Source organism: Dendronephthya gigantea, unplaced genomic scaffold (assembly GCF_004324835.1).
Source record: "Dendronephthya gigantea isolate DGI-Jeju-01 unplaced genomic scaffold, DenGig_1.0 000014F, whole genome shotgun sequence".
Lineage (NCBI taxonomy): Eukaryota > Metazoa > Cnidaria > Anthozoa > Malacalcyonacea > Nephtheidae > Dendronephthya > Dendronephthya gigantea.
In genome coordinates this window covers 124,471-133,834 of record NW_021163024.1, presented here as the reverse complement: position 1 = coordinate 133,834, position 9,364 = coordinate 124,471, and positions in this window count along the sequence as shown.

Below are 9,364 nucleotides of genomic sequence, written 5' to 3'. Positions count from 1 at the left end.
TCGTATAAATTTCTCTACCATCGTATATAGACCTTCTTTGTCTGGAATTATGGAATTGTTGTTGACATACAGTGATAGGTAATAACTTAACTTAAGACATGAAGCAGAATTAAACCTTGGCTAGCCACGGCCAGAATAATACCAGGTCTTCCGCGGCAAAGGAAGCTTGCTACCTCACTTGCTACATTCAGCACCATACTGCAAATTACTTCATAACTAATTTTTATTTTTTCACTAGATGCCGAAAGCAAATAAAAAATCTTTTCAATATAAGACGGGAGATTTTGTGTGGGCCAAATTAAAAAGTTAAGAAAGTGGCCGGCAAAAGTAGGTGAAAAAAAGAGATGTGCTGCTACAAAATATTTGTGAGTTTGCTTGCGTTTACATTATTTCGTTTTTTGTCCCAGGTCGTAGCTAAGGTAAACACGTGTTACGCCATCGTGTTCTTTGGGTCATATGAAAGGTAAGCTATCTTTCTTATCTTTGGCTATTTGGACTTTATCGCAAAATTGAAAACTTTAATTCAACAGGCGTTCTGTCAAAGCAAAAATTTGACCTTATGGAGAGACCGGCATCAGTTTCCGCCGTCAAGGCTTAATAGGGATATGTTCGACCGAGGTATCGAAGAGATTGAGTCGAAATCTGATGCCCGGGCTAGAAACGAAGGCAGGTATGACGAAACGAATACAGAAAGAACGGGGAGGCCACGGAAGGAACCATTTTTTAAAGTTTCTTGTTCAGTTGCATGCAAACATACTCTCTATAATTTTAAACCTACCAGGATCGGGTTTTGACATAACGTTTTTAAATTGGACGATAGATAATTAGGGAAAATATCAACTCAAAACCTACGTAAACTCAATATTATGGAGTCTCCAAACAATTTCTCAGCATAAACACCTTCAGAGAGCAAAACGTTCAATTAATAATCTGTACAACTTCATCCAACAATTTTCAGTAGTCCCAATACAAAACAAGGAACAAGTATTTGATGGAAAACGTCTGTAGTATTCTTAATTCTTTCGCTTGGAAGACTTTTTTACCATCTGTACCCATTTTTATCTATCAATTTTAAGCATTCCACATCTGAAGAGGAAGATCATCAATTTGACGAGGATTTCTTTGACATCAAATTTCAAGGGAAAGGCAAGGGTAGGAGCCCCGAAGGTCGTTTTAAATTTCTCTACCATCGTATATAGACCTTCTTTGTCTGGAATTATGGAATTGTTGTTGACATACAGTGATAGGTAATAACTTAACTTAAGACATGAAGCAGAATTAAAGCTTGGCTAGCCACAGCCAGAATAATACCAGGTCTTCCGCGGTAAAGGAAGCTTGCTTACCTCACTTGCTACATTCAGCACCATACTGCAAATTACTTCATAACTTTTTTATTTTTCACTAGATGCCGAAAGCAAATAAGAAATACATGCAATATCAAACGGGAGATTTGGTTTGGGCCAAAATCAAAGGTTTCAGAAAGTGGCCGGCAAAAGTAGGTGAAAGAAAGAAATGTGCTGCTACAAAATATTTGTGAATTTACTTGCGTTTACATTATTTCGTTTTTTGTCCCAGGTCGTAGCTAAGGTAAACACACGTTACGCTATCGTGTTCTTTGGGTCGTATGAAAGGTAAGCTATCTTTCTTATCTTTGGCTATTTGGACTTTATCGCAAAATTGAAAACTTTAATTCAACAGGCGTTCTGTCAAAGCAAAATTTGACCTTATGGAGAGACCGGCATCAGTTTCCGCCGTCAAGGCTTAATAGGGATATGTTCGACCGAGGTATCGAAGAGATTGAGGCGAAATCTGATGCCCGGGCTAGAAACGAAGGCAGGTATGACGAAACGAATGCAGAAAGAACGGGGGAGGCCACGGAAGGAAACCATTTCTTTAAAGTTTCTTGTTCAGTTGCATGCAAACATACTCTCTATAATTTTAAACCTGCCAGGATCGGGTTTTGACATAACGTTTTCAAATTGGACGATAGATAATTAGCGAAAATATCAACTCAGAAACCTACGTAAACTCAATATTATGGAGTCTCCAAACAATTTCTCAGCATAAACACCTTCAGAGAGCAAAACGTTCAATTAATAATCTGTACAACTTCATCCAACAATTTTCAGTAGTCCCAATACAAAACAAGGAACAAGTATTTGATGGAAAACGTCTGTAGTATTCTTAATTCTTTCACTTGGAAGACTTTTTTACCATCTGTACCCATTTTTATCTATCAATTTTAAGCATTCCACATCTGAAGAGGAAGATCATCAATTTGACGAGGATTTCTTTGACATCAAATTTCAAGGGAAAGGCAAGGGTAGGAGCCCCGAAGGTCGTTTTAAATTTCTTTACCATCGTATATAGACCTTCTTTGTCTGGAATTATGGAATTGTTGTTAACATACAGTGACAGGTAATAACTTAACTTAAAACATGAAGCAGAATTATACAATAGCTTTGCTAGCCACAGCCAGAATAATACCAGGTCTTCCGCGGTAAAGGAAGCTTGCTTACCTCACTTGCTACATTCAGCACCATACTGCAAATTACTTCATAACTAATTTTTATTTTTCCACTAGATGCCGAAAGCAAATAAAAAATCTTTTCAATATAAGACGGGAGATTTTGTGTGGGCCAAATTAAAAAGTTAAGAAAGTGGCCGGCAAAAGTAGGTGAAAGAAAGACATGTGCTGCAACAAAATATTTGTGAATTTGCTTGCGTTTATATTATTTCGTTTTTTGGCTAAGGTCGTAGCTAAGGTAAACACGCGTTACGCTATCGTGTTCTTTGGGTCGTATGAAAGGTAAGCTATCTTTCTTATCTTTGGCTTTTTAGACTTTATTGCAAAATTGAAAACTTTAATTCAACAGGCGTTCTGTCAAAGCAAAAATTTGACCTTATGGAGAGACCGGCATCAGTTTCCGCCGTCAAGGCTTAATAGGGATATGTTCGACCGAGGTATCGAAGAGATTGAGGCGAAATCTGATGCCCGGGCTAGAAACGAAGGCAGGTATGACGAAACGAATACAGAAAGAACGGGGAAGGCCACGGTAGGAACACCATTTTTTTAAAGTTTCTTGTTCAGTTGCATGCAAACATACTCTCTATAATTTTAAACCTGCCAGGATCGGGTTTTTACATAACGTTTTTAAATTGGACGATAGATAAGTAGCGAAAATATCAACTCGGAAACCTACGTAAACTCAATATTATGGAGTCTCCACACAATTTCTCAGTATAAACACCTTCAGAGAGCAAAACGTTCAATTAATAATCTTTACTACTTCATCCAACAATTTTCAGTTGTCCCAATACAAAACAAGGAACAAGTATTTGATGGAAAACGTCTGTAGTATTTTTAACTCTTTCACTTGGAAGACTTTTTTACCATCTGTACCCATTTTTATCTATCAATTTTAAGCATTCCACATCTGAAGAGGAAGATCATGAATTTGACGAGGATCCCTCGACATCAAATTTCAAGGGAAAGGCAAGGGTAGGAGCCCCGAAGGTCGTTTAAATTTCTCTACCATCGTATATAGACCTTCTTTGTCTGGAATTATGGAATTGTTGTTGACATACAGTGATAGGTAATAACGTAACTTAAGACATGAAGCAGAATTATAGCTTGGCTAGCCACAGCCAGAATAATACCAGGTCTTCCGCGGTAAAGGAAGCTTGCTAACCTCACTTGCTACATTCTGCACCATACTGCAAATTACTTCATAACTAATTTTTTTTTTTACTAGATGCCGAAAGCAAATAAAAAATCTCTTCAATATAAGACGGGAGATTTGGTGTGGGCCAAAATTAAAGGGTTCAGAAAGTGGCCGACTAAAGTAGGTGAAAGAAAGAGATGTGTGTACAAAATATTTGTGAATTTGCTTGCGTTTACATTATTTCGTTTTTTGGCCAAGGTCGTAGCTAAGGTAAACAGGCGTTACGACATCGTGTTCTTTGGGTCGTATGAAAGGTAAGCTATCTTTCTTATCTTTGGCTATTTAGACTTTATTGCAAAATTGAAGACTATAATTCAACAGGAGTTCTGAGGAAAGTAAGAATTTGACCTTATGGAGAAACTGGCATCATTTTCCGCCATCAAGGCTTAATAGGGATATGTACGACCGAGTAATCGAAGGCCCGAGAAGAAGGAAAGAAGGACAGAACGAATACAGGTGGAACGGGGGAAGCCACGGTAGGAACGCCATTTCTTTTAAAGTTTCTTGTTTAGTTGCATGCAAACATACTCTCTATAATTTGAAACTTGCCAAGATCGGGTTTTGACATAACGATTTCAAATTGGATGATAGATAATTAGCGAATATATCAACTAAGAAACCTACGTGAACTGAACATTATGTGGGCCAAATTAAAAAGTTAAGAAAGTGGCCGGCAAACGTAGGTGAAAGAAAGAGATGTGCTGCTACAAAATATTTGTGAATTTGCTTGCGTTTACATTATTTCGTTTCGTACGTTTTGTACGAGTCGCTACACAATTTCGCAGTATAAACACTTTCAGAGAGCAAAACGTTCAATTAATAATCTTTACTACTTCATCCAACACTTTTCAGCAGTGCAAATACAAAACAAAGAACAAGTATTTGATAGAAAACGTCTGTAGTATTCTTAATTCTTTTACCTGAAGAATTTTTACCATCTGTACCCATTTTTATCTATCAATTTTAAGCATTTCACACCTTAAGAGGAAGATCCTGAATTTGACGAGGGTCCCTCGACCTCAAATTTCAGGGAAAAGGCAACGGTAGGAGCCCCATTTAATTAAAGTTTCTTGTTCAGTCGTTTACATACTCTGAAGTTTTTAAAACCTGCCGCAAAGTGGATTTTGACATCAACTTTTCAAATTGGGAGATTTAAAGAGGCTCCATACAATCTCGCATTATAAACACTTCAGAGAGCAAAATGTTCAATTAACAATTTTATTACTTCATCCAACAATTTTCAGTAGTTCCAAGTATAAAACAAAGAACAAGTATTTGATAGAAAACCGCTGCAGTATTCTTAATTCTTTCACCTGCGAGACTTTTTCATCACCTGTACCAATTTTTATCTATCAATCTTAAGAATTCCCAACACGAGGAAGAGGACGAAAGAGGGGCAACGGTAGGAGCCCCATTTATCAAAGTTTCTTTTTCAGTCGTTTATATACTCGATCGATTATATACTCGATCGAGTCGTTATATATCGAGTCGATTTTTTTAAAACCTTTCGCGAGATTAGGAGAGATTAAAGAGTCTCCATAGAATTAGCCGGTATAAACACCTTTTGAGAGCAAAACGTTCCATTAATAATTTCTATTACTTCATCCAACAAATTTCAGTAGTTCCAAGTGTAAAATAAAGAACAAGTATTTGATAGAAAACGTTTGTAATATTCCTAATTCTTTCACATGCGAGACTTTTTTTATCCTAACAGCAATTTTTATCTATCAACTTAAATATTGCCAACAAGAAGAAAAGGAAGAAAGTGAATTCAACGAGGGTCTCTCGACCTCAAGTGCAATGGAAGAGGCCACGGTAGGAGCCTCATTTTATTAAAGTTTCCTGTTTAGTCGTTATATAATGTGCTCTGAATTTTCTAAAACCTGCTTTGTGACATTGCCTTTTCAAAATTGATTCGTGTAAGTAATTAGAAAAAATGTCAACTTACAAACTTACGTAAACTGAATATTAAGGTGGTCCGTAATAAAATTGTGGTACTAAAATTAGCGTGTACTGATCTGTTAAAAGTAGTAAACTCACGTCCATGGCTGAAATATCGTCGATTGGGATACATTTGATACCTTTATGTATGTTGAATTATTAATATGTGAATTTCGGCTCTATAATTATGTTGGATAATGGGTTAAGATATAAGCATATAAAAGCTTAGCTATAGCCACCGCAAATATAATACCAATTCTTCCGGAATTAAGGAAGTCAGATGGCTTATCTTGAAACATTGCGTGCTACATTTTTGCAATGCGTCTCTCATCTTTTTTCCCAATGGATGCCGAAAACAATAAATTTGTCAACGTTTTTGCTGCACACGAGAGGAAAAAATTAGCAAAGAGAACTTGACTAGAAAAAACTTGCTCGTCTGTACCGGGCTTTAGACACGGAGAATATCGCTGAATATTATATTGAACGTCAAGTAATAAATCATTAAAATCAATAAATTCAATTTAATGCTTATTGCTTAGAGGGTTTTAATCGTTAAATTATGATATATGAGTGACTTGACCACTAAAATACAACAAAGCCAAGGGTTTAGTTTGCAATATTACATGATTCCCGACGTAAAAGCATTGGTATTTTGCCTTGTGATAATATCATGAAATCCTGTGGAACGAACACTTTATTAGGTGTAAATTAAAAAACTAATTGAAAACTAATGCAGCGATTAATGGCATAGGTACTTCCAAATTGGTGCATGAGAAAACTAAATAATCTAATGATTAAACTATCAGACAAAATTTGGTACGGCAAATCCCATCTGCAACACACAAAATGCAGCAGCAACACCTGCTAGGACCGGTGTTTGACATCACGTTTTTAAAATTGGACGATAGGTAATTAACGAAAATGTCAACTCGTAAACTTACGTAAACTGAATATTAAGGATTCTCCATACAATTTCGCAGTGTAAACACCTTTGGAGAACAAAACGTTCAATTAATAATTTGTATTACTTCGTCCAACAGTTTTAGGTATAGTCCATGTATTAAACTAAAAACAAGTATTGGATAGAAAACGTATTTTTTCACATGCGAAACTTTTTATCAATAATTTTTATTAATCAATGTTAAGCATTAACAGGAGGAAAAAAGGTGAATTTGGCCAGGGTCAATCATTCGCTAGTATATTCGCTGAATTTTAATACCTCCTGGGATCGGCTTTTTACGTGACATTTTCAAAATTGGGTGGCAGGTAATTACCGAAAATGTTGACTTACAAACTTAGGTAAACTGAATATTAAAGACCAATTAATACCACGAACAATTTTTTTTCTGCATGAGTAAAAAACGGACAAGAAAGAAATTTCAATTACTCTAGTTACTCAGAACACACCCAGTGTTGTTTGTAACATGATAACAAATTAGGTTTTAACACTAGAACGACGGAATTCGTTTTATTTAGTTCATATTTTGCCTCGAAGCTGCACCTAGAATGCGTAAAACTTTTCCAGAATTAAACGTTTTCGATGCTATTAATATAAATTGTTAGAATACTATCACAAATAAACAACCGCTATTTTACTTAGATTCAACGGAATACAAACTTGCACTTGACTTAAGTTTGATAATTATGGTACCCATGCAGGCAAGCTAAAAAGATTGAAAGAATTTAATGGTTTAGTTGTTGGTTTAATTAAATAAGTGTCATTGGCCTAGGTAGAGCTTCAAGGCGTTCATGGTGACGAAAACACTGCAAATGCTGCAAACGGAATACGGGTATCATAGCTAAGCTCAGGTTAAACTACAAAAATGTCATCCGGCAGTGGCAGTAAAATGGGAATGATGCCGTTTATAACTGGAAAAAGTAGGGTCGAGAAATCATAACTGGTCACAAAAAGAACAAAAGAATTCTAAAGAATTGGATGTGAACGATGTAAGAATAGATTGGGAATAAATTTTAAGGGCGTCCAGGTACGAGTTAACGTGTAAAGAGAAAGAAATAAAAGTAGCCCAAGTGCGCAGAGAAGAGGGTGCAGCAAACAGCGAAAAGGGAGCGGTGGTGCTTCGAAACTGTAAACTGAAAGAAGAACTGGAGATTCTGCGGTGAAAAAAGAAAAAGACTTGCGACGAATATGGGTCAAAGATGGCGGAAAGTCACTGTGAGAAGAGCGCTAGCTTTTTTTTGCCATTTTGACAACATTAGCGAACAAATTAGACTCAACGATGTGCGTTATGATGGAAAGCGGATTATTTGGTGCCATAGTTATGAGACCCTGCATTTGGCGGCATAGTTATGAGACGCTTCACCTTAGGTCAACAAGGCAAATGGTGTTTTTCTGGAGAAATTCGAAAAGGTTTGATGCACTTGACTTTAGTATAATTATGGTACCCATGCGCGCAAGCTAAATACGTTGACATTTAAAGCTGTATAGTTGGTGGTTAAAGAAATCCTCATTCCTCATAGATCTATGAGAAGCTTCAAGGCGTGGAAACGAAAACATTGCCAATACTGCAAACGGTATAAGAATATCATACACTCCAAAAATGGCATCCGGCAATGGCAATGAGTCTGGGGCCAATTAATCAGCATCTTATCTCAAATACAAGAATATCGGAGTAAACAACAACAGAAGTTTTTGCGAAGTTTCAAAAAAAGCACCAAAAGCGATTGAAATGTGTACGTGAGATCTCGTATAGAGCACCATTGTTCTAAATTACAAAGCCAAGATTATCCTTTGGCGAATAGTAAAAATAGGCATCAAAATTTTCACGGATGTCCCGGAAAAATAATCGGTTAAAGACTCGACAACAGAGGAAGAGAATGAGCAATGGTTTCATAGGAAATCGTTTAGGATTTCAAGCACACAGGGATAAAATGATCTACTATTACCCTAAAAGAAGCTATGCGAAAAAGCTCTGCAGTGCCAATATGAGAAGCGACAGTTATCCTCAAGTTTGCATTAATTTTAATGCTTGTGGGGCGAACACTTTGTGTTGTAATGTAATATTACTTTCATAAATAGTGCAGCCAGGGCCGTCCTCAGGATATTTTACAGGGGGGTTGTAAGGTAATCTAAACCGACTGATCGACGGACTTGTACCGACTACACTCTGGATGAAACTTTGTCAAGTTTATATTGGATCGGTCTATAGTGTCAACAGTATGTTTGTCTGCCGAATAAAATAGCAATTTTACCGACTCAACCTCAGAATAAACTTTCTGGGGGTGTGTGACCCCCCCTAAACCCCCCCTACCCCGCTCCGGGCCTGACTGCAGCGATTTATGGCATGAGTTATTCCAAATGAAAAGAAATAGCTGAAAAATGTCTATATAATGATCATTTCACAATGTCAGGCATATTTTGCCAGCGCCCATATCCTATCTAAATCAGCGGAACAGAATCAGCAGAAAAGGCACACCTCAGCTTGGTTGTCGTGTTCGCTTATAAATGTTAAATATAAACTAAACTAGCTATTTTTCCACTACATACCGAAAACAAATAAAAAATCGCAAAGATAAGAGGAGAGGGATTTGGTTTGAGCAAAAATTAAAGGTTTTAAAGAGTGGCCTGCAAAAGTAGTTGAAAAGAAATTTGGATATTTGCTTGCGTTTAGCCTATTTCGTATTTCTTTCGTATTTCGTAAGGTTAATAGGCGTTACGCCATCGTCGTCTTTGGTTCATA